This window comes from Monodelphis domestica, chromosome 8, assembly GCF_027887165.1.
Source record: "Monodelphis domestica isolate mMonDom1 chromosome 8, mMonDom1.pri, whole genome shotgun sequence".
NCBI lineage: Eukaryota > Metazoa > Chordata > Mammalia > Didelphimorphia > Didelphidae > Monodelphis > Monodelphis domestica.
Genome location: NC_077234.1, coordinates 9,942,477 through 9,966,711, shown reverse-complemented (window position 1 = coordinate 9,966,711; position 24,235 = coordinate 9,942,477). Strand labels below are relative to the sequence as shown.

General features: G+C 48.3%; 1 long non-coding RNA gene across 1 annotated transcript; it reads left to right on the top strand.

Moving 5' to 3' along the window:
- Positions 1-8,415: 8,415 nt before the first annotated feature.
- On the top strand, positions 8,416-9,593 carry LOC130455814 (uncharacterized). Its single transcript, XR_008913969.1, has 2 exons — positions 8,416-8,863; positions 9,129-9,593. It is a non-coding gene; the product is annotated as an uncharacterized LOC130455814 (long non-coding RNA).
- Positions 9,594-24,235: the final 14,642 nt, after the last annotated feature.

The window sequence follows — 24,235 nt, the reverse complement described above, 5'->3', positions numbered from 1 at the left end:
GTGGCATTAGTTCAACTGGATTGGTCTGGATGTGCCCAAGGCAAGGGTGAGACTGGAGCCAATGGAGGGATCCAGCCACTGCCCGTTTCTCCCTGGCTTCCTCCCTGCTGTCCAAGCTGGATGCTCCGAGCCCGGCACCCTGCTGCTCACAAGGTAGACCCTGCAAACCAGCACCTTTGCCCGCTTAGAGGTTCCCGCTGCTGCTGGGGGCTCAGCCCTCTGGGTTGTGGGGGAGGGGTGCTGGGACCTTCGCTCTGCCTTCCCCTTAGCCCTGAGTATTCTCGGATTCCGGCTTTTGGGGGGCATACCTTTTGATTTGAGTCCAGAAGGAGGGTTCCCCGCTTCTGTCTTGTTCAGATTGAATTTCGGTGCCCTAGGAGCATTCAGTCTGTATCAGTAAGGAAGGGTCTTCCACAAGGTCTGAACTTTTGCTGCTTGCTAAGCTGCCATCTTGACTCCGCCCCCCCAGAGATGACCCTTCTTGCCAAGACCAATCCCTCTTCCAGGGTCCTGGAACCCATCCTCTCTGAGCAACCAGGGTCCCACCCCTTTCCTCTATACACTCTCTTTCATCTTCTGTGGATTGGGATCCAACACTCAACTCCTGCTTATCTCTGGGGTTCCTAACTGGTACCTTAAGCAGGTCTCATAATTGCTCCAAGGCTTTCTTCTCAGCTGTAAGATCCTGTTTCCTGGAGCCTCTGGGCTTAGCCAATAGAAAGTGAGCCCTTAGAGGTTAGGGAATATTTTGTTTTTCTGCCTCTGTCTTTTCAGTACCCTGAACAGCGCCCAGCATACATAGGGTGCTTAAGAAATGTTTGTTGGATTCAATAGATTTAGAGTGGAGTAGAAGCATATTAACCCAATTTGCTCCAACAACAAGAACCCTGAGGACTAGAAAAGTGGCTGGCCATGAATCATGGGAGTGGGTCACCACAGCAGCTGCTTTCTGGGTTATCTGGGTTGGACCTCTGATTCAAAACTCATCTGTCTCTTGAAAAAGTGGCTGAAGAGATATACCTCTTCTGATTCTTGTATCTGGTCTCCTGCTTTAGAATTAAGAAAGTAATAGTATCCGCCCTCAGAACGCCCCCTGTGGGAGGCCTTCCTCTGCCCCTAGTCTTTACTCTGCCCCTATTACCCCTCAGCTCTTCTCCTCTCACTCCAGTTTATTTAGCAGATACCATTGAGCCACAGCTGTACCTGTTTGTATCCTCTCTCCTTCCTCACCTGCAGGCTCTCCGAAGGAAGCCACCTCCTAGTCTCCTTTAAGGGAGGAGCCCTGGCCACACTCACTTTACTCCCAACTTAATTCACTCTCCAGACTTCCCCTTCTCCCCAGCAGTCCTGAGGGTGCTCCTCCCTGGGTCCCTTCATATTCTCCCTTTATGTCCTACAGGTTCTTTCCTATGTCCTTCTACTTGTATCCTTGTCCCTTAGAATGGGCTCTGGCCCACAGCATACACTTAATAAAGGCTCTGTCTATACATCCATCTATATGGCATGCCTGTCTGTAGTTGTCTTGTCTCTTCAAGGCCCAGGACAGGTTTCTTCTCATAAAACAGGCTTCATAAATATCGCTTGCCTTAGATTGTCTTGAATGGTCTCTCTCTGCTCCTGCTCCCTTCTCTCCTCCTCTGGGTTTCAGCCTAAGAAAGCAAGCAGCCCGAGAGAATACTTTGATTTCACTCCCCTGCTCACAACCTTCCATCAGTCCTTTGTGCTTAAAAAAAGCAAAGCTGGAACCAGGTTGGGGCGCCTGGACCTTTGTCTCAGGCTAGCTGAATTTAGAAGGCACAGAAATGTGCATGAATCCCTTCCAGAGAGTAGAAAAAGGTGAGGGGGCTCAAGTTCCGGCTCTGGGAATGGGGGGGGGGGTGCGCTTCAGTATCTGTGCAGTGCTCTCCAGTGGCTTTGCTCCTTCTGTCTCTTCCTTCATAGTATTTTTTTTAATCCCCGCCTGCTCCCCCCCCCCATAACATTTCTGGGGCTTCCCTTTCTCTCTCTAGTTCCCAGGTGGATTAACTGCCCTGCTGCCCTTCTCTGGGACTTGAGGCATCTCTCCTGAGCAAGGGAAGGAATAGCGTCCCTCCTCTGTCAGTCCTCTCCTAGAGAAGAGAAAAAGGCCCGGCGATCCCAAGGATGGGGCTGGGTGGCTCTGGGATCTTTTCCGGGGCTGAGGCTGCGCTCTAAGCAGCTAGTAGAAAGAGGCCAACTCCTCAGTTCCAGAGCTTGGATTCCATCGGGCACCTAAGCTGACAAAAAGGTGCTTTATGAAGGACCAGCTATGGGGTACAAATACAAACCAATGAAATAATCTCTAATTGCTAAAAGCTTATATTCCACGGAGGAAAGACAAAGAATAGAACTGGGTTCCGGTAACTTCTGGAGCTCTGTGTCTCTCTAAGAGCCGGAGATGGGTTTGGGCTGGATGAGTCTCTTCCCAGACTCACTCAGCTGGAGTTGGCCTCTATTCCTGGTGTAACTTTCTTTTGGGGAAGCACAACCGGTGTGGCGGCGGGCTCCTGGGGACTGTTTGCCCAAGGAAGTAGCTGCTTTGCCCCCCTCCCCCCCAGTCTCCCGTTAGCCTGGCATTCAAGGCCCTCCTCCCTTTGGAATCCCAGGGCCGTCTCTGCAGTAAGGAGCGCTTGTTAAACGCCTGTTGAAGTGAATCATCTCCATTCTGTCCTGCTCAGCGCTCTTGGGCTCATCAATGCTGAAGAGGACGAGCCCGTCGGGCCACTTCCGGCTCTACCCAGCCGAGAGGCTTTGTGGAGCTTCACAAGCGCCATGAATGCCTCATTCGCAGTCGTGACGGGAGGGGAATGAGCTCATCCGCACGGCACAAAGGCTAGGGATGTGCAGAGGGGCTCCTTCCTGAAGATTCTGCTCATTAAAGAGCCCTTCTCAAGCGGCCAATTTGTGGCAATTACAGCAATCAAAAAAGCATTCAGCCTCCTTCCGCACCTGACAAACGAGCCCGTGCATTATCCCCACGAGTGGGGGGGCCGGGGAGCGGGCTGGAGGCTCCCCACCGTTCTCGTTCCAGCCCAGGGCCCAGACAATGGCTGCCGCCGCAACCCGAGGAGGCTGGCAGCGGGGGCGGACGCGGGGAGGGAGAAGTCCGGCCCGGCTCCTCCGGCCCCTTCCCGGCGTCCGAGGGATGGGCCAATTAACCCTGGGCCCCGAGCTCGAGCTCGCACACGGCGCGCTCCGCCGCTCCTTCCTACCCAGATAACAGGCCCAGGTGTGGCGCTCGCCGAGGCGGGGGCCGGGCTGATTGGTCCATTGTGCTCCGGGTCTTTGCCGAGATGAGTCCTTTGTGCGAGCACAGTTCACCCAGATTGCGGGCGGGGGGAGGGGGAGGAGCCGCGGCCCGGCTGCTTTTCACCTGCTTGGGAGTTGGAGGCTCGCCGCGTTTGCTGAAAGCAGCTTGCCTGGAATTAGTCGTGGCTCCATCCCGGATGTGCGCACGGAGCTGTCGGGGCGGCCTTCCTCTCCAAGGCTCTTGGCCTGGGACGGGAGCCTCTTCGCTGCCTGAAGCCCCCATGCTGCCCTCCCCTCGGTTCCCTCCAGCCCCCCTTGAGGAATCTCATCCTTTCAGCAGCCCCAGAATGCTCCCTTCCCTCCGGGCCTCTCGAGCCTCATCATCTCCATTTAAAAAACTCTTACCTTCCCGAAGTCTTAGAATCTATACCAGGTACTGGTTCCAAGGCAGAAGAGCCCTACGGCTAGGCAGAGGGGTTAAGGGACTTGCCCAGGGTCACACAGCTGGGAAACGTTTAAGGTCACATTTGAATCTAGGACCTCTTGTCTACAGACGTGGTGCTCTATCAGCTTTGTCATTGACTCTTGGTAAGAGCTCGGGATTCCATTGCATTCACTGGAAGCCTTCCTTCTGTAATGAACTTGGCTCTGCTCTAAGCAATGAAGGTATGATGGGAAGATCTGGGCTCATGGGAAAGCCACTTCCGTTCTCCAGGCCTCCTGTCCTTCCTCTGCAAAATAAGAAAGTGGCAATAGCTGGCCTTAGAGGTCCCCTCTAGAGCCAAGTTTGTGATCGGGTGCTTTGTGCCATGGAGGCCTCTCTCTAAAGTAAAGGCTCTCTGGCCCTTGAGTTTCTTGAACCCTGGATGGGGGCGTAAAACAAGGTCATGGCCACTCAGAGCTCATCAGCAGTGTCAGAGGAACAGACCTTCGTCCCGGAAGCGTTCCCCCTCTTCCCTGCTGCTTCTTTCTTAGTTTTCAATAAATCAACCCTTATTTCTGTCTTAGTATCCACTCTAAGGCAGAAAGGAAAGGGAGAGTGTAATTGAGGTCAAGTAACTTGCCCAGTCACACAGCTGGAAAGTATCTGAAATGAGATTTGAACCCATGTCCTCTGGATTCCAGGTCTGGCCCTCCGCCCACTCACTGTGCCAGGTAGCTGTCTCTTAAGACTGCTGGCATCCTTTTGGACTGGAGGCATTTGTCATTTTCTTGGTCTTGTGAAGCCTCCCTCTTGCTCTGCATAGATGCAGCCATTCATTTACTGGGTGTCTCCTATTAGAACAGAAGCTGCTCCAGAGCAGTGACTGTTTCCCCAGCCTGACAAAGAGAGAGCACTTCATAGACACTTGTGGATGGACTGAACTTGGCTTTGTAGGCCCAGTGTCTGAGCCTGCCTCTTCCACTTATTAGCAGTTTGAAAAGTTATTATTATTCAATCATTTCAGTCATGTCTGATTCCTCGTGACTCCATTTGGGGTTTTCTTGGCAAAGATACTGGAGTGATTTGCCATTTCCTTCTTCAACTCATTTTACAGATAAGGAAACTGAGGCAATCAGGGTTAGGTGACTTGCCTAAGACCACTCAGCTAGTTTCTGAAGCCAGATCTGAACTCAGGAAGATGAGTCTTCCTGACTCCATGCTGGGTGCTCTGTGTACTATGGCACCACCTGGCTGCCCATAGACCAATCATTTGCCCTCTTTGGGGCTCAGCTTTCTCCTCTTTAAAATGAAAGGGTTGGTCTTTGATGGCCTCCAAAATCTCTCCCATCTCTCAAAGCTATGGTTTGGGGACTAAGCTCTACCTGGGACTAGATGCTGTCCAGGTGCTCTGATTCTATGACAGGAAGTGAGTTGTGCAGGTGTTCTCTGCCCTTCACCTGCCCCAAAGAGCATGGCCATTGGAGAGGCCAAAGCTCTGGGCGGGAACCCCTCCGCCTCTACCAGCAGGAATGAGAAGAAGCCATCTGTGGGGCGCCTTATTTCACGGCTTCCACGCAGGCTAGCCATCCTGAGGGCCTTGTGATCGCAGGGTGGGGGTGGCAGGACCCCTCCGCACTGCTCTGAAGCACCTCCATAGTGATGCAGGGAGGCTCCCCCAAACCTCCCGGCAGCCCCCATTTCCATCTGCCCATTACACGCTTCACTGAATGCCTCTTGGGAGCTGACACATCGTGCCTGTGCGTGTGGGAATCGTAGACTCGTGGCAATTGCTCCCGAGTTGCTCTCAGATGTGGTGCGATTGTGGAGAAAGGAAACCCATCAATACTCCACAAATTGTCAGGCTTTGGCGTGGAGTGCGAGCTGCCTCTGAATGTATCGGTGGCGGCACATGTGGCTTAATGACGGCTTCCTTCTTTGCTGCCATTGATAAGGCTTAATTTGTGGAAGAAGCGAGCAGCTGCTCATTCTGATGAGGAGACTACAACTGTCAGTAAAATTCATCAATGAGCAGAAAGCTGGGATCGGGTGGGGGATGGAGGAGGAGAGCCTGTAGTATAGCAAAGAGGAATGATGTCAGCCTGTGCCATCTGGAGGGATTAGAACTCGGGTCCTGACTCTCCTCCTTATTGGATAATGGATTTCCTGCCCCATTCTCTGACCATGATTGTGAGACACCAAAGGACCAAATGAAGAACCTGGAGATGTTTGGCCTGACATGGAAAAGGCTGCTCCAAGGATCTGCGGTGTCAGCAGATGAAATGAGGATCCAGGTGAGGAACATGAGATCAGAGAGCTGGAAGAAGCCTCACAGGTTATCTCATCGAACAGCCACATTTTACAGCTAAGGAAACTGAGGTGCCCCGAGATTAAGCCCTTACTCAGTATTACCCAGTGGTCCTGGAGAAGCTATCCAAAAGTGAAATACACTGACTTGTGTCACTGGGCTGGCTCAGGTGGAGGCAGATAAAGCCTGTTTCTGGATGTTAGGGAGAGGCTTCTTGGGTCAAGGACCAAGGAAGGGATGACTAAAGAGGTCCTTTCCCCCTTGGACATTTTGTGACATTATGATCACCTGTAAAGGCAGCTAGGTGGGATCGGGAATCAGGAAGACCCACCCTCAGACACTTACCGACAGTGTGACCCTGGGCAAGTCACTTAACCTTATTGGCCTTAGTTTCCTCATATATAAAATGAGCTGGGGAAGGAAAGGGAAAAGCACTCCATTGTCTTTGCCCCAAACCCCCATGGGGTCAGGAAGAGTCAGATACAAGGGAGAGGACTCAACAATAACAAGGAGCCCTTGTCTGTGATACAGTTCCACAGCAGGGCTCTGTGCTGCCCTACTGCCCTTCTTTTATGTGTGTGGGAAGACTGTAAAGTGCCCGAGGGCAAGGTCCCTGGAGCTCTACTTTTATTCAGCAGTGCTCTACACAAAGCTAGGCAGACCGAGCACTCCGTTTCTGACCTCTGTCCCTCCCCTTCTATCCCGGTCTAACTCAGACTTCTGTTCAGTTCTGTCTATTCTTTGTGACCCCATTTAGGTTTTCTTGGCAAATTTGCATTTCCTTCTCCAGCTCATTTTATATATGAGGAAACTGAGGCCATCAGGGTCAAGAGACTTGCCCAAGGACACTCAGCTGGTTAGGGTCCAAGGCCAGATTTGAACTCAGGAAGCCGAGTGTCCCTGACTCCAGACCGGTCACTCCATCCACCGGGCCACCTTGCTGCTTAAACATGGATGCTGTGGCTCTTCTGTACTACTCTGCTAAAGCCAAACCCTATCTCTGCCAACAAGGCACTCCCAATCTAATGGAGGAGGCAAGCTATAACAGGGTAAATTGGCAATAATCATCAGAGGGGAGGCACTAGAATGAAGGGGGCTTCTCTAAGGCTTCCTGGAGGAGGTGGGCTTTCAGATGGGCCTTCAAAGAAGCTTCAGTCCAGTTCAATCTAGTCCAATCCAGTGCAGTGCAATCCAGTTAAGTCCCAAAGAGTAGAATCCGGTCCAGTGGACTACAACCCCATCCAGTCAATCCAGGCCAAGCAATTTCAGTCCATTTCTTTCTAATTCAACACAAGAAGTATTTAAGGGCCTACTTCGTGCCAGAGCCTGTGCTATTCTTGAAAGAAATTGTCCCACAGGTGCTCCATACCTTTCTCCTCCTCTTTACCGCCTCACCTTCAGGGGACACACAGCCATCAGGGCCTTTTGTCTCTTTTCTCAGGACTAGCTTCTGAGGCTGCTTAACAAATGTTGCTTTGTAACAACTTAATAAATGCTTCTTGAGGGGGGCAACTGGGTAGCTCAGTGGATTGAGAGCCAGGCCTGGAGATGGGAGGTCCTGGGTTCAAATCTGGCCTCAGCCACTTCCCAGCTGTGTGATCCTGGGCAAGTCACTTGACCCCCATTGCGTAGCCCTGACCACTCTTCTGCCTTGAGAGCCAATACACAGGATTGACTCCAAGACAGAAGGTGAGGGTTTTAATATAAAAAATAAAATAAAATAAATGTTTCTTGAGGGGAAGTTAGATGGCTCAAGGGATAGAGAATCAGTCCTGGAGAGGAGAGATCCTGGGTTCCAATGTAGCCTCAGGAACTTCCCAGCGGTGTGGCCCTTGGCCCTAATTGCCTAACTCTTATGGCTCTTGGGCCTTGGAACTGGAACTTGGGAGTAAGGGTTTAAAACCCGTTTATTGATGGATGAATTCTTTTCCATATGATTTTCTGGGCCTCCATTAGTCCTGTGAAAACCAAGGAGACCCCCATGAGGAGGAAGTCGGTCGTGCCTGCTTATGACTAGAGGAAAGGGAAGATGCTCCTGGCCCCAGGCTGACGCCCTCCGGTAACTCTGGTGCTGGGACTAGCTTTGCCATGGAGGGAGCTTGCCGTGGCCAGCCATGGCCCACGGAGGCCCTGCTCTGGTCCGTCAGTCAGCTTGCCTCCGTGAGAAGCTCATCAGGAGTCTCCATCGACACGATTCACGTTTTTAATCGCGATGCTTCGTTCTCCACGTTAGTTTCCTCGTAGCTTTGTCTGGGGACGTCTTCTTCCCGAGCACCATACCGGGGTGTGTGTGTGTGTGTGTGCGTGTGTGTGTGTGTGCGTGTGCGTGTGTGTGTGCATGTGTGTGTGCGTGTGTGTGTGCATGCGTGTGCGTGTGTGTGTGCGCGTGCGTGTGTGTGTGTGTGTGTGTGTGATGTCAGCTTGCTTGTGACGGGGACAGGAGGAGAGACACGAGAACTTAGAATAACAGAAAACGACTAGGGAGCAGCGAGGTGGCTCCCTGGGGGAGAGGCAGGCATGGAGTGACTTCGGGCCCATCCGGCCTCCTGGCTGGCTGTCAAGTGAAGGAAGTGGCCAGAGGGCCCCGAGGCCCGTCTGGCGCTGGGGCTGTCCTTTCTCAGGCGTTAGGAAATGCCGGCTTTTTAGGGACACTCCAGGAGGACGTCCTGTGGTTCTTTGCACGGAACTTGCCATGGAAGGATAAAGCCATTCCATGGGCGCTTCCCTCCTGGTACTCTACACCGTTGGCAGGTCTCCCCTCCTCCCCCTCAGGCCTCCTGCTCTTGCTCCCCGCTGGCCCTGGGTCACAGGTTTAAAGCTGGAAGAAGCTCATCTTGAAGATAAGGAAACAGAGTGGTGTGGTAGTGGTGGGTAGCATGTGTCTGATGCAGGATTTGAACCCAGGCCTTTCCCAATCCTCCTCCCTCTGCTGATCTCCCTCTTCTGTTCTCAGTGCCAGCCACTGCCAGGGGATGGGGAGAAGGACTCTGCCTTGGGTGGGGGCTGCCATGACACGCTCAGGATGCCATTTTGTACATTGCCGGGTTAGGAGGGGACGGAGTTCAGGGACTACAAAGGACCTTCCAGTCACCCGGAGGCCTCCCCAACTCCTTTGTTTTCTCTACTAAACAGGGTGCTCCGGCCATCTTGGGAGAATGGACGCCTCCCTCTCTGGGGAGCCCCGAGAAAGGACGTGGTCCAATGGAAGCCAGTTGCGTTGTAGAAGCCGCCTGGTGAAGGTCCAGACACGTTGTCTGGCCTTTGTGCCCTCCCTTTCAGTCCTCCATCCGAGGCGAGCTGTGTGTGCCGGTGCCAGGACAGCGGGAGGCTCCGAGGGCCTCGGGCTTCAGCCCGGATGCTGGAGAAGGAGACAGACCCCGGGAGGGAGAGCCAGGTGGCCCCGCCGAAGCCAGAGCCTGGCATGCGGCCCCCAAAAGCTGGGTGTGGACTTCAATGGATTTAATTAGCTCCAGGAGATGGAGCTCATAGCAAAGGGGGAGGCCCGAGAAGTGCCCACTGAGAGCATTTCAGTGAGTGCCGAGCCTGGGATTAGCGCGTTATTTGTGTGCAAACTCGGTACCTGCCTCTGCAGCTTTCCCGGCGTTTGTTTGTTTCCTTATTCATCCGCCCCCAGGAATGGGCGTGGAGCCAGCAGCGGATAGATCCGCAGGCGGTGATCCCTCCGGCCTTCACCTATGGGACTGGGGGCTGCTGCCCGAGCTCCGTGCGGAGCCATTTCGGCTCCGCTCCCTCTCGGCCCCATGCACGCTGCCCAGATTTTCTCATTAGTCCGTGCAGCAACCAAGGAAGCAAAACCCGGCACGAGTCGAGAAGGAGAGTCGGCCAGCTCCAGCTCCCCTACGATGCCCAACGGGACGCCGAGGTTCCACTTCAAAAAGAAGCCCGAGCCCTGGGCTAAGGCAGTTCTCTGGCCTAGTAATATGGATCAGAGGCCTAAGTGGAATAAACGGAACAATAGGGATTAAAACGTGGAACCACAGATGGGGTGCTAGAGAGAGAAGCAGAAGACCTGAGTTCAGATTCTGACTCAGCGGCTTATGCTTATGAGTGTGGCCTCGAGCAGCTCCCTTGTCCACTGTAAAAATACGTGGATGAGGACAGCATCTACTTCTCGGGGTTGTTGGGAAGATCCTACCAGATAACACATGTAGGAAACCTTAAAGGGCCATAAAATGACATTAGCATTATTATTACTTTAAAAAAATCCCTACCTTCTGTCTTAGTATCAATCCTAAATGGCAGTTCCAAGGCAGAAAAAGGGTCAGTAAAGCAATTGGGATTAAGGGACTTGCCTAGGGTCACACAACTACAAAGATCTGAAGCTAGATTTGAACCCAGGACCTATCCACGGAGCCACCTAGCATTATTATGACTTTAAGAGCTTTAGCTGACACCCATCACCAACTGTATTTTCTATGGGTGCCAGCCCAGTGTGTGGTACAGGCGGTTAACATCCAACTGTAATGACAAGAGTGCCAATGCCAGGAAATCTGAATTGGAATTCTGATTTCCTTCCTTCCTTGCTGCTTGGGAGCATCAGAAGGACCCCCGAGGTACCCCTCCCTCTCATGGCTCTGTCTGCTCTGTTTGGGGACAGAAGAACAGGGCACGTTCCACAGGGAAGGCTCAGTGCCTCTTTCTGCCTTTTCCCCAAGTTTCTCTGCACCTGAGCTGCTGTCTTCACTTGCTGATTAAAAACCCTTCAAGAATGACAAATGAATGACCAAACCTTGCAAGTCACTTCACCCCTGACCAGCAAATTGTGCAGCCTCTCTAACTTAGTTTCCTCATCTGGAAAATAGGCACAACATTAAAAATGACAGCCTTGGGGGCAGCTGGGTAGCTCAGTGGATGGAGAGCCAGACTTAGAGACCAGAGGAGGTCCTGGGTTCAAATTTAGCCTGATACATTTCCCAGCTATGTGACCCAGAAGCAAGACACAACCTCTGACTGCCTGACAAAAGGCTCCACTGCAGAAGGAAATGGTGAACCACTCATGGATAGCTATGGCCCCCGAGGTCACAAACAGTAGGACACAACAGAACCAATGAACAACAACAAAAATGCTTCTCATGGGGGCAGCTCAGTGACTTGGTGGACTGAGAGCAGGGCCTAGAGATGGGAGGTCCTGGGTTCAACTCTAGATTCAGACACTTCCTAGCTATGTGACCCTGGGCAAGTCACTTGACCCCCATTGCCTAGCCCTTACCAATCTTCTGCCTTGGAACCAATTCATTGATTCCAAAATGGAAGATAAGGGTTTTTAAAAAAATGACAGCACTCCCTACTTCAGAGGGTTGTTGTGAGGACCAGATTTTAGATATTTTTATATATGATTATATGTATATATGAGAAAAAAAGTCTGTCATCATTAAGTGGTCCCAATGACAACTTAAGATTCATTATCTCATCCACTGAAGATGAAATTTCTACTGTTCCCACTTTCTTTAGGAGACCTTTCCAGGTCCCCATCAGCTAAGGACTTCCCCTCTGAGGTTGGCTTTCATCCATTCTGTGTGTAGCTTCTATCCACCCATAGACCTGTTGTGTCTCCTGATAGAACATAAGCTTCCTGAGTCCAGGCACCAAGAAAATTTGTCTTTTTTGTACTCCCAGTACAATCCCTGATGGCTCTCTGATGGGAGATGATTATTTTCATTGGAGAAATGGAGGCTCAGAAAAATCAAATGACCCATTCAAGATCACAGAGAGGATGAGTGTCAGAAGCACAATATGAAGCCAAGGTTTCCTCACTCCAAGGCCAGTGCTCTATTCTTTAGCCCAGCAGAGCCAGTGGCAGAGAGGGTAAATAGGGGAAGAAAGTTATGATGAGGATTCTGAGTGGAAGCCATAGTGGAACTGGCAAACACAGAGGCCCCATCTGACCAGTGACTAACCTGCACACTGGTACTTGGTCATCTTAGTTGGAGAAGGTATTCATAGGACTCAGCTCTGGAAAGAATTTCAGAGGCCATCTGGTCCAGTGCCCTCATTTTGACTTATTGACTATATATTATCTAAAGTCTAGAGAGGAACAAGGATTTAAACCCACATCTTTTCCTTCCAAATTCCAGACCAGTGATGGTGAACCTTTTAGAGACTGAGTGCCCAAACTCAGTGTAAGCCCCACTCCTTACCCCAGATAGGGGAGGGAAGAAGACCTCCTATTGGGCTGCTGGGCAGAAGAGTAGGTGAAGTGAGAAATGTCCTCAGATGTATGTGGAGAAGGGGAGGGGAGTAGCTTCCTCCAGCACACTCTGGCACATGTGCCATAGTTTTGCCAATTTGGTTCTAGACACTCTACATTCCATGGCAATGGCCAAGTTTTCTGGACACTCTGCCCCATGACCTCATGTCATGACATTTGTCTTGCCTTCTTGACAGAGTCATCTGGGCTTGTCCCACAAGTGTTCCAAAATCTAGTCTCGCCCCCCCAGGCGTTTATAGATGTTTGTCCCATTGGTTTGTTTTATGAGTCTATGCTATCACGGAAGGAAAATGGCAGTCTGCATGCCCTCAATGCCTTGTCCCATTTGTTCTGGAAACATTTCCTATCCCTCTGCTTGTGAGTAGGTATTGGGCATAGTAATGCCCATACCATCAGACACCTCTCTGCCTCTATTGCTATTTCTCTGTGTGTACCTCTTTCTCTCCTCTCTCCTCCTCTTCCCCCCCCCCCCCTTATTATCCTGTTCAGTTGTTATTCTTTGTATCTCTTCCTCCTGCTTCTAATAGAATGTTCCTCCTTGCCCTCCCCTCATCTATTCTTTCTTGTTTCCCTTTTTCTTGCCTCATTTCTGTTTCTCACTTATTTTCCTTCTCACGTTCCAAAGTCGGCATCTTTTCTTCCTCATTACCTAAGCACATGTAAATTGACCATCTTGCTGATGCGGAAGCAATTTTTTTTAATTGGTTAAAAACGTGCTGGCATCAGGCATGACGAATCCTGCCAATTTGGGACTCATTATCTTAATCATCTTAAATCAGTCTGCTAAGGACCGAAAGTTAGGATGTCGGGTCCTATTGCCAGAGCTCCTGTTCATTCCATGCTTGCTACGGTGTGCTTATTTATCATTTTTGGCTGTGCCACTCTTGGGTCATCAGACAGGTAGTAAAGGAGACTTTTCAGTATCAGGGTTCAGCACACACACGCACAGCACTAATGGGGTCATATATAATGGAAGGCAAAGATGGAGGTGAGAACAACAGATGGATAATTAAGAATAACTTATAGCAATAGAGAACATCACATTTTCCAAGTCCTTTCATATAGTTGAATTTATTGATCCTCCCCAAGATCCTTTGAGGGAGGCAGGAATAGTGTTACTATCCCCATTTCAAAACAGGTTAATTTAGGCCCAAAGAAGTTCAGTGGGGGATGTTGCACCTGCTCTGAAGAAAGGTACTCTCTCCCTCTTCCCTTGTCATGGTTGAAGGCTTAGGATTCTTTGAGCTCTCCCTCTCCGACTTTCATGGATTTCTTCACTATCTAGCCCTTTCATTTAGAAAGATCCATTCATTGACTTGCCTTACGTTGGAGGAAGGAGACTTTAATGGGAAGCTGCAAGTGAGGAGTCTGACTGAGGCTTAGGAAGACACTGGACATTCCTAAGGCTTTTGATCGTCCCAGAGGAGCCTGATGGCAGAGGTCAGAAGCAGCTGCTCCATAGATAGAGAGCTCCATTGTAGAGCTGACAAAACGGAATGATGGAGAAATAAAATGACTTGCTTATGGTCAAATGGCAAGGGAATGGAGGGTGTGATTTCAATCCCAGAGGGTCCTGATCCAGGGGTCAGGGTTCTACGCACTACACCATGCTGTCTCTCAGAAGAAAGTTCTAGAACTCTGTGTGTTCTTCTTCTGCCAGCGGGCACTGTCTGGGCACTGTGTGGTGCAGAGAATATCTTATTTTCAGGAGAAAAGGAGATGGAAGCTGGAAATATTACTCAGACCCAGTTGGAAAGTGAGGAATCCTACTCAGGGAGGACACTGAGCCATCATTAGCCTCCCTCCCCCTGCCCAAGCCCCAGAGCCAGCAAAAGGCAGCCTCTGCTCTCAAGGTGCTCATGATCTTTCTCTGCTGTCTAATTGCCTGTCTTCCTTTCTTTTGGTCAGAGCCTCAGTGGGGGCCCCTAAGCTCCAGTTTTGTGTGGACCCTGACCCACAGAGCACCTTGTAACCCAGGCATCTTTCTGTGGGCCCAGGGGATGGGGAGCCAGGTGCCACCTGATGGGTTGGCAGGAAGCCTTTGTCTCATCCCAGGTGAGCGGAAAATGTCAGTGGCCCTTGAAAAGCCAAACAGAATTTCCATCTGGGGCTCTGAATTATCTGTCCACACACTAGGGTGGTTGAACACAAAAGCTTCCAGTAATCTTCCTAATCCTATTAGAAGGAGAGCACAGATTTACCACCCAGCTCTCTGCTTCATTTAAGTCTGCAATCGGAACCTAGAGATTACATTGTTTTGCTTTCCCTCAAGGTAACTCTGTGGCATCTTGGGGCTGGGTGAGGTTGCTGGCTTGGGTTCTCTTCCTTTGTCTTGTGGATGCCAGATGCCCGAGCCCTGAAATGTCTGCTTTTTGTTTCCAGGTCCTGGTTATTATAAACTAGTCAGAGGACTTCAGGGCTGGAAGGGACCTTCGACGTCAGCAAAGCTCCTCATTCTAAAAAGAAAAACTGAGGGATTTGCTCCCCCCCTTTTTTGGTGGTGTTTATAATTGTTCTGGAACATTAAGATTATGGAACTGTGATGTATGCCTTGAGGGACTCTGCAATATTCTGGAACAGAAAGGTCAGGCTTTCCTCTCTCTGATCCCAGTTGCATCCTGGCATATTCCAAAGGATTGACAGTCTATCTTTTGTGCTGGGTGGAAGGTCTCCCACCTGGTCCAGGCATAGACCCCTGCCCTCTTGAAACCTACAGACACCTGGACCCTCCTCCAGTCTCTTCAGGGGGCCTTGGGGTTCTCCACCCCTTCCCCCACCTGTGTTCTCTCAAAGGAAAGAAGCATCTTTGCTCCCGAGCTGAATGCCTGATTGGTTTGGGTATTCAGGTTGACAGGACCCATCGAGGACAGACATGCAGAGGCAAACACTCCAAAATACGCAGACGAAAAGATGGATTTGGACTTTAAGCAAGGCCAGTGTGGATATCATTTGTCTTTACCCAAGGGAGAAAACTAAGGCTCAATGGTTCATTTGACAAAAGAGATCAGAGGACCTTGAGATGGAAGGGACCTTAGAGATCATTTTGCCTACACTCATCTTGGGATAAATGAGACAAAGGGCCTGGCACAAGTGACACAGGGGATGGAGGAAAGGTTGATGTTTCATATAGAGCCAATTTTAAGATTTAAGTTAAAATCTAACTTCAGACACTTACTAGCTCTGTGACTCTTCACCTCTATCTGCCTGATTTTTCTCATCTGTAAGATGGGGATAATAATAGCAGGTACCTCTCAAGGTTATTGTGAAGCTCAAATGAGCTCCTATTTCAGAAGACTTAAAAAGCTACATAAATAAAAGAACTAAAAAAAGGGGAGTATTTGAATCCAGTACTCTGCTCCCAGAAACTAAACTTCTCCACAAAATTCTTAGGATTCTAAAATAAGAAACTCTTATTGAGCCCATTTGTAAGAGTCCTTAGGCAGCTAGTGGTTTATAGGGCAACTTTGTAGAGACCTATCTGCTGAGCAAAGGTAGTTGGTCTGGTTTAGGTGGCTCTTCCATACTTCATATTCTCTGACCCAAATCTGTGGGGAAGCACAAGCAGAAAGAAACTAGAACTAAGTCAAAAGTGTGTCTGGGGGGGGGTCAATTATATCAGAAAGGGTGGGTGGTGCTTTTATTCAAGACTTTTAAATAATGGAAAAATGGGTATACTAATACACTGTTGGTGGAACTGTCATCTGATTCCACCATTTTGGAAAGCAATCTGGAATTATGTCCAAAGAGTTGTAAAACTTTTGACCCAGCAATACCACGATTAGGTTTATTTTCTTAGGGGATCAGGGAAAAATGAAAAGGGTCTCTCTGTTCTAAAATATTTCCAGCAGTTCTTTTGGGGGTGGCAAAGAACTGGAAATTGACGGGATGCCCATCAGTCAGGGAATGGCTAAACAAGTGGTGGCATATGATTGCGATGGAATACTCCTGTCCTCTAAGAAATGATGAACAGATTAACTTGGGGGAAAAAACCCATGGGAAAACCTGAGAACCAGGAGAACATCCTATAGAGCAACAGAAATAGTTTGAAGAATGACTTGGGTATGTCTTCCTCCAGAGAAGGAACTGATAAACAGAAATCATCAAGATATAGTTTGTATACACATATACCCATATCTTTTTGTCAAATGATGCCTTCTCTCGTGGGGAGAGAGAAGGGAGTTATTTTAGTGCCACAAATAAACAAGAAAATAAATTTTAAAAAGAATAAATTGTAGGCTGAACATCATGGTACATGCCTCTCCTCCTTGCTGCTGGGGAGGCTAAGTGAGGCTGGTGGAGCTCTGAGCTTCAGGGGGACTAAAGTCCACTAAGTCTGGCACTTATATGGTGATCTGATCCCATATGGAACAGAGGCCCCCCAAGCTGCTAAAGGAAGGATGAATCAGCTCAGATCAGAATGACAGATACATGAGGTTATAGATTCACTCAAGTATTGGAGTATCGACATTGTCATCGATATCATTATTCATGGTTGACATATGAGTAGGGGAGGAGTATTATTGGTAGGACAGCACAGGGTACTCCTATTGCTCTCTAGGGGCCCATCCACCCCATGCTTTTCATGGAGTAGGGAGCAGAAGAGGAGAGCTGACTTGTTAATAAAAAATGAAGCTTTCTTATTTTTTTGTGCTTATTAACATTCATCCCTCTTGATTTCCAGATTTATATTCCACCATCATGAACCCATTGTGTGCTTAGGAGTCTGAGTATTATAGATATGCCACTGGCTGGGCTCCTTGCAATTCTGTCCTCCCCCACATTCCCCTGTCTGATAAGGAAGGGGAGGTGAGGGAGGTGGGAAGGAGAGCAGGGCTGCCTTTGTCTGTCTTCCTTGTCTTTTCCTGCTACCCCAATGGGGAGAGATGAGTCACTAGGACATACCCACTGCAGTCTGTGGATGCTTGCCTTGATTTATCATGACAGACAGCCAAATTCAAGGCATGGGTTGCTGGAACTCATCTAATGCCCTTGATGCCAGGGCATGAAGGTTTCCTATTCACGGCCATCTTGACAATCACTTTTCTCCCTGCATTTGTGGGCTCTGAGGGGCCTTATCCAAATTCCCACTTCTGTTCCTCACTTGGAACTCCAGAGCGTGGCTAGATCTCCCTCTCAGGGGTCTAGCCATCCTCCTAAGGAATTGGAACTAATACCCTAACGCTGTTGGAGAGCTCCATCTCCACCTCCAAGATGATGAGATGGGAATCATTTCGTCATCTAGCCTTAAGGAATTTTTAGAATGGCATATGTACTTACGTGGTAGAGTGAGCTCAGTGGGTACCAAATATTGCCCTTCCTCTAAGCTTGTGACTCAGTTCCTGATCAATACATTCTTGAGTGTAGGGGAAAGAGGGCTCATGCTTAGAGGGCACCAGTGGCAGCACAAACAGGTAACTCATACCTTCTGGCTACTAGAAGTCTTTTCTCCCATCTGTCCTTGCTTCCATTGCATGTGTTCCTGTCAGCTGATCTGAGGACATGGCTAGGATGTAGATGGAGGGGAAGATGAAAATCCAGCATCCTCCACTGGATTCAAAGGTCTCAGCATCCTGTTCTGGCCAAAGGGAATGGGCAGAGGGAGGAAACTTGGCCAAAGGTGAGGTTGTCTTTCCTCCACCCCTACCTCCCTAGTCCCAGCCTCTTCCTTCTCAGAGGCATGCTAGAAAGCACACTTGTTCCAATCACTTGAATGAATCTAATTAGAACGACTTGGTGATTTATTGATGCTCTGTGAGCTGTGGCCCAAACTCCTTGGTCCATCCATCCAAAAGGACGTTTCCCACTGAGTCCCAAGCCTCTGCACTCCCCTAGGGAAGAAATCAAGGCCAACATGGCATGAGGTGGGTTCAGTGCCCGCCTTCTTGGTCAGGAAGAAGCAGCCTCTACTCAGCCCATTTGTTTCTTGTTTAAGGGGTCTGGAAGTGGGGCTCTGATACAATATGCAAGTAGGTACCTCAGCCTCTTCCCCACGTGAAAGAGACCGAGTCCCCACCATCGACTGGAAAAGCATAATGCTGTATGACCGAAGTTCCCTGCTCCCCGAATGGGAGCACACACCAACATTCTGTAGTTGATTCTAGACTCACCTATGCGGAGAAGAGTCTTTTTTATTGGCTTCATGACCCAAACTGGGGCACAATCCAAAGGCAGTTAGAGGGTACCATAGTACACTAAGTTCTGGGCCAGGAGTCAGGAAGGTTTGAGTTCAAATCTCACTTCAGATATTTACTGAGCATGTGGCCCTGGACAAGTCAGTTCACCTTTGTCTACCTTAGCACCTGCATCACAGGGTTCTTATGATGATCCAATGAGACAATATTTGTGAGTTGGCTAAAATGGAACTCTTCTTTTCTGGCAAACAGTGGAGGAACACACTGGGAATATGTGCTCATAGAAGAGCACCTGACCCAAGGATTGTGAAGAAGACATAGAGAGATTTTGGTGTATGTATTACCACATCTGGAAATGAAGGAACTTTAGGAGTTTGTTATTTTAGCTCACCCATGACTAAGAATTTCCTATTTGGGGGCAGCTGAGTAGCTTAGTGGATTGAGAGCCAGGACTAGAGATGGAAGGTCCTAGGTCCAAATCTGGTCTTCCTAGCTGTTTGACCTTGGGCAAGTCACTTAAGTCCCATTGCCTAGCCCTTACTACTCTTCTGCCTTGGAACCAATACACAGTATTGATTCTAAGATGAAAGGGAAGGGCATAAAAAAAGGATTCCTATATAAAAAATTGTATGGCAAAACAGTCACCAGCCATTGATGGATCACTCCAGGAGGGGCACCCTTGGCACCACTCCTAAGGCAGACCATTTTATTTTTGGATGTCTTTCATTATTACAGAGTTTTTCCTTCCAATGAGTCAATATTTACTTCTATCAAATATTTGCTCATTGGTCCTAGTCTGAGTTGCCAAAGGAAAGCAGAAACAATCTAATGACCCTTCCATGTGATGGTTTTCCAGATCTTTGTTTCCTCAGCTTATTGACTAATAGACAGAAACAACTATTGTGAACTCCCTCCAAATCTTCATTTCATCCACATAAACACCTCTGGGTCCTTAGAATAACTGACTCTTGCCTTGCTTCCTTCTTTGCTTGCTTCCTTGTTTCCTTGCTTCCTTGCTTCCTTGCTTGCTTCCTTCCTTCCTTCCTTCCTTCCTTCCTTCCTTCCTTCCTTCCTTCCTTCTTTGCTTCCTTCTTTGCTTCTTTCCTTGCTTCCTTCTTTGCTTCCTTGCTTCCTTGCTTCCTTGCTTCCTTGCTTCCTTGCTTCCTTGCTTCCTTCCTTCTTTGCTTCCTTCCTTCCTTCCTTCCTTCCTTCCTTCCTTCCTTCCTTCCTTCCTTCCTTCCTTCCTTCCTTCCTTCCTTCCTTCCTTCCTTCCTTCCTTCCTTCCTTCCTTCCTTCCTTCCTTCCTTCCTTCCTCCCTCCCTCCCTCCCTCCCCCCCTCCCTCCCTCCCTCCCCATTCCTGGGAGGTAAATATTAACCACCTGCAAAGTGCCCAGCCAGTGCTAGGTAATTTGAGGGGTACAAGAAGTACAGAATGCAGATTCTGTCCTCAAGAGGTTTATATTCTAATTGAGAAAGAAAGCTGCTATGATAGAATGGTAGGCTTGGAGTCAGGAAGATCTGAGTTCAAATCCAACCTCAGACATTACTGTGTGACCCTAGGCAGTTAATTCAATTTTGCCTCAGTTTATCCATCTGTAAAACCTCCCATGTTATTGTGAGGATCCAATGAGCTTATACTAGTAAAGTATTTAACACAGTGCCTGGCACATAGTAAGTACTATATAAGTGCTAGTTACTATTATATGGCACAATTAAAAATACCAGCACAAGGCAAGTTGTTGTGTTGATTCTTTGTTGTTGAAGAGGACCAATGGTGTCACTCGACTAGTGGGTGAATGTAGGTGAGGCAGAGTGGTACAAAGCTGTCATCCTCCCTCTCTCCAGTGGCAAGAAAGAAGTCAATGACTGGTGACGAATGACTCAGGATGCCTGCTTTGACCTTGGCATCTTTGATGTCTGACCACACTTGAAGTACTGTACAGCACTTTCTTCAGCTGCCTTTATGGCTATCGAAATGAAGTGTTCTCATTCTCCCATTCCTTGGAGGGAGATCTTCACTTGCTTGGCCACTAATGAACTTGAAGCCTCTAAACTTAAAAGCTGAGTTAATGTTGGACTGAGTTGATCAAGCAGGCAACTAAGTGGTACAGTGGATCTGGAGTGAGAAAGACTCATCTTCTTGAGTTCAAATCTGGCCTCAGACTTGTCTTTGCTGTGTGACCCTGGTCAAGTCCCTTACCCCTCTTTGCTTTAGTGTCCTCATCTGGAGAAGGAAATGGCAAAGGACTCCAGTATCTGCTCAGAAGATCCCAAATGGGGTCATGAAGAGTCGGACATGACAGAAATGCCTGAACAGCAACAACTAAGCAGGCTGATAAGAATAAGAATGATTGTAATGAGAAGGATACGGGTAGCTAGCATTTAGCTACATTCTTGAAGATTTGTGACAAGTCAAGTAAACAAGTATTTCCATTATTATATATTACATATATTATTATATAAAGTATGATATGTGTTTATTATATATATATATATATATATATTATAAGAGCCAACCATGATGTTTCCTGGCATTGTACCTGGTTATATTGAGAAAAGAAAAAGGAGTTTGAACCTATTTAACACCTCAGAGATGAATGGAAGGAGCTGGGGAGACCCTGTGAATGGGCAACTCTCATTTCATACACTCATCCCCCAAAGGCCGGTCTGACTTAGAGCCATCCAGATTCCATAAATCTTCAGCAAGGCTTTGAACTGAGCCTGAGCCCCCTGGCATTTTGGAACAACTCCAAGCTGAGAAGGTCTAGACAGTGATGATGAATCTTTTAGAGACCCCAGCCCCTGCTCCTTACCCCAGAGAGGGGAGGGAGAAAGTATTCCCATTGGGCTGCTGGACAAAGGGGTGGGTGAAGTGAAAAAATGTCCTCGGGGTTAGGGTTAGGGTTAGAAATGAAATTATGGTTAGGGTTAGGGTTAGAAAGAAATTTGGGGTTAGAAACAAATTTAGAGTTAGTGTTAGGGAGCAAAGTGCCCCAAGTGTTCCACTCCCCTCCAGCTCTGCTGCCTATGACCTGCTTACCTTATCCCAGACAGGGGATGGAGTAAGTGGCCCCATTGGGCTGTTGGGCAGAGGAATGGGTCAAGTGAAAAAAATGTCCTCAGGTTAGTGGAAAAGGGGGAAAGGAAGCAGCCTGACCCAAGTCCCTCTGCCTTTCTAGTAATCAGTTCTGGTGGGTGATAGACGTGTGCCCACAGAGAGATCTCTATATCCCTTTTCTGGTACATGTGCCATAAGTTTGCCATCATGAGCCTCTCCTTTTGGGACTGAAGAATCCAATAAGCCACTCTATCTAGGCTTGAAAAACATGGGTCTTACTTTCTGCCTAGGAACCTGTGGACCAATGTGGCTATGGAACTACTAAGAATCAGTGGAGTTTCCTTTCACCCCAGAGGTGGCTGACTCCTTCAGAAATCATGCACAGAGGACTTTGGAAGCCTTCATGAGGAAAGGAGCCAGCCAAAGGAAGAGAAGATATTATTATTATTTTCCACTGTTTGATTCATCTAGCAATCATTAGATGATTACAGCTCTTGCAGTTTGATGGATGGTGGAGTCTGTCTTGTCACTCTCTCTCTGAGTGGCACTGTAGCTGCTCAGTAATTACTGTGCAGCAGAGAAAGGGGCTTGTAGGAATGTTAATGGATTATCAATTTTCTTTAAGCCTCATTAGATTGCTTTGGATAGCAAAACCTCCCATTGGCAAGATCTCATCGCATATGATTTTGCAAAGTCCCTTGTTGCCTGTCACCCACGAGATGGGCTCTTCATGCCTGCTGTGCATTAGGTACCAAATTGAATTCCCTTCAAATTGAGGTCCTCACATGTTTGTATTTGCTGCAGCTATTCAAGCATGCCTTTATGAGTGTGTGTGACACAGAGAGATAGAAAGAGTCAGAGACAGACAAAAATTTCCAGGAGACTGAGAGCCAGAGAGATAGAAGGACGAAAGGATAGAGACCAAGAGATGGAGGAAAACACATCTAAATGAAAAGAGAGACAGATAGATAAATGTAGAAACAGAAAAGGAGATAAAGAGAAAGGAAGGCTATAAAAACTGAAATAAAGTGTCAGAGAGAGAAAGAGATGGAAAGAAATAGAGAGGAATAAAGAACACAATAGAAAGATGGAGAGAATAGAGAAACAGGAAAATAGATATATAGAAACAGATACTGCATTATAATAATAAAAAGGGACAGAAATATAGAAATGGGAAGATACACAGAGAGAGACTGACAGATAAAGGGACATACACAGAGAAAGAGGTAGAAAAAACAGAGAAACAGAGAGAGAAAGGAGGGGAGGGAGGAAAGGAGAGAGGAAGAAAGATTAAGAGGAGATAAAGAAAGAGAGAGAGAGAGAGAGAGAGATAGAGAGAGAGAGAGAGAGAGAGAGAGAGAGAGAGAGAGAGAGAGAGAGAGAGAGAGAGAGAGAGAGAGAGAGAGACTGAGTTGGATAGTGAAAGGAAGAATGTCCTATTAGAGACAACATTTGTACTTAAAGGCAGCTGAGACTAAGGAAGGAAATAAGAATCCTAAAGGAGATCTGCTCTTTTCTGGTTCATTGGTAAGTCGAGTTTCCCAGAATCCTATTAAATGTTTGGAGTTGGAAGGGATGCCTGAGCCTGTCCAGTCCATTTCTAACATTCTGTTGACTGCCACCTTTCCCCTCTCTCTGCTAGCTGACATCTTCCAGGGGTGCTTACATCTAGGTAGGAGTCAAGTTCTGGACAGAGACCCAGATGGTTTCAGCCTTCACAGACAGATTACCCTCTCTGATTAATACTTCAGGGTTTAAAACTTTACAAAGTGAGGTCTGGAACCAAAGAACTGAAAGGTTTTCCTCTGTTTTCAGCCACAGGGAAAGAAAGTTTAATGGCAGGAGAATTCTTCTATGAAGAGATTTTCCCTCTATAGGGGATTTACCAGGGAGAAACTTGAGAATGATTAAACTGAAAAGTTCAATGGGTCCATGGCGATGCTCTTGTCATCATTCTAACTCAAAGTTAGGAATGGCAAAGAGGCCATGGAACCCAAACCCCTCATTTCAAAGATGAACAAACTAAGGCTGAGAGGGCAAGAGACTTGGTCAGGGTTGCAAATTCTTTCAGGAATCTGGGAAGGAGCACCCGACTTGCAGAAATTCCAGGGAAGGGGACACTGCTGGATCAAGATAAGCACTGAGTTTTCTAGTGGGTGAGCTGAGGGTGTGAGGGTACCTGGGCTGGAGGCTCTGCTGTCTACTCCTCCCTCTCCCCCTACACCCTTGGGAGATAAGGGAGACAAAGAGCTGAACCCCAAAGAGCTGGTTTTCCCAAGAATCTTTTCTCTCCACAGCCCTATTTAACTCACCCCAGCTGCAAACAAACCAGATTAGAAATGAATATGAGATTTCCTTTGCAAATGGAACATGAAACAAAAGCATTTTTATCTTTTCTTGTTGCTGTTGTCAATACTGGCAAAGGCAATGCAGCACCAGCTCAAGAAAAAAACCCAACAACCCAACAAAACAAGAGCAATGTATCCCCCATGTTCCCCCACTCATAACTGGCTCCTTTCTTCTTCATCTGCCCAAGTTACCAGGGAGAAACTTGAGAATGATGAAACTGAAAAGTTCAATGGGTCCATGGCGATGCTCTTGTCATCATTCTAACTTAAAGTTAGGAATGGCAAAGAGGCCATGGAACCCAAACCCCTCATTTCAAAGATGAACAAACTGAGGCTGAGAGGGCAAGAGACTTGGTCAGGGTTGCACAGCCAAGTAAATGTCTGAGCTCAGCCCCCTTATTTTATCAAGGAGGAAACTAAAGCATAGTGAAGGGCCTGATTGACACTGGTTCCTTGTCTGACCCTGCCTGAG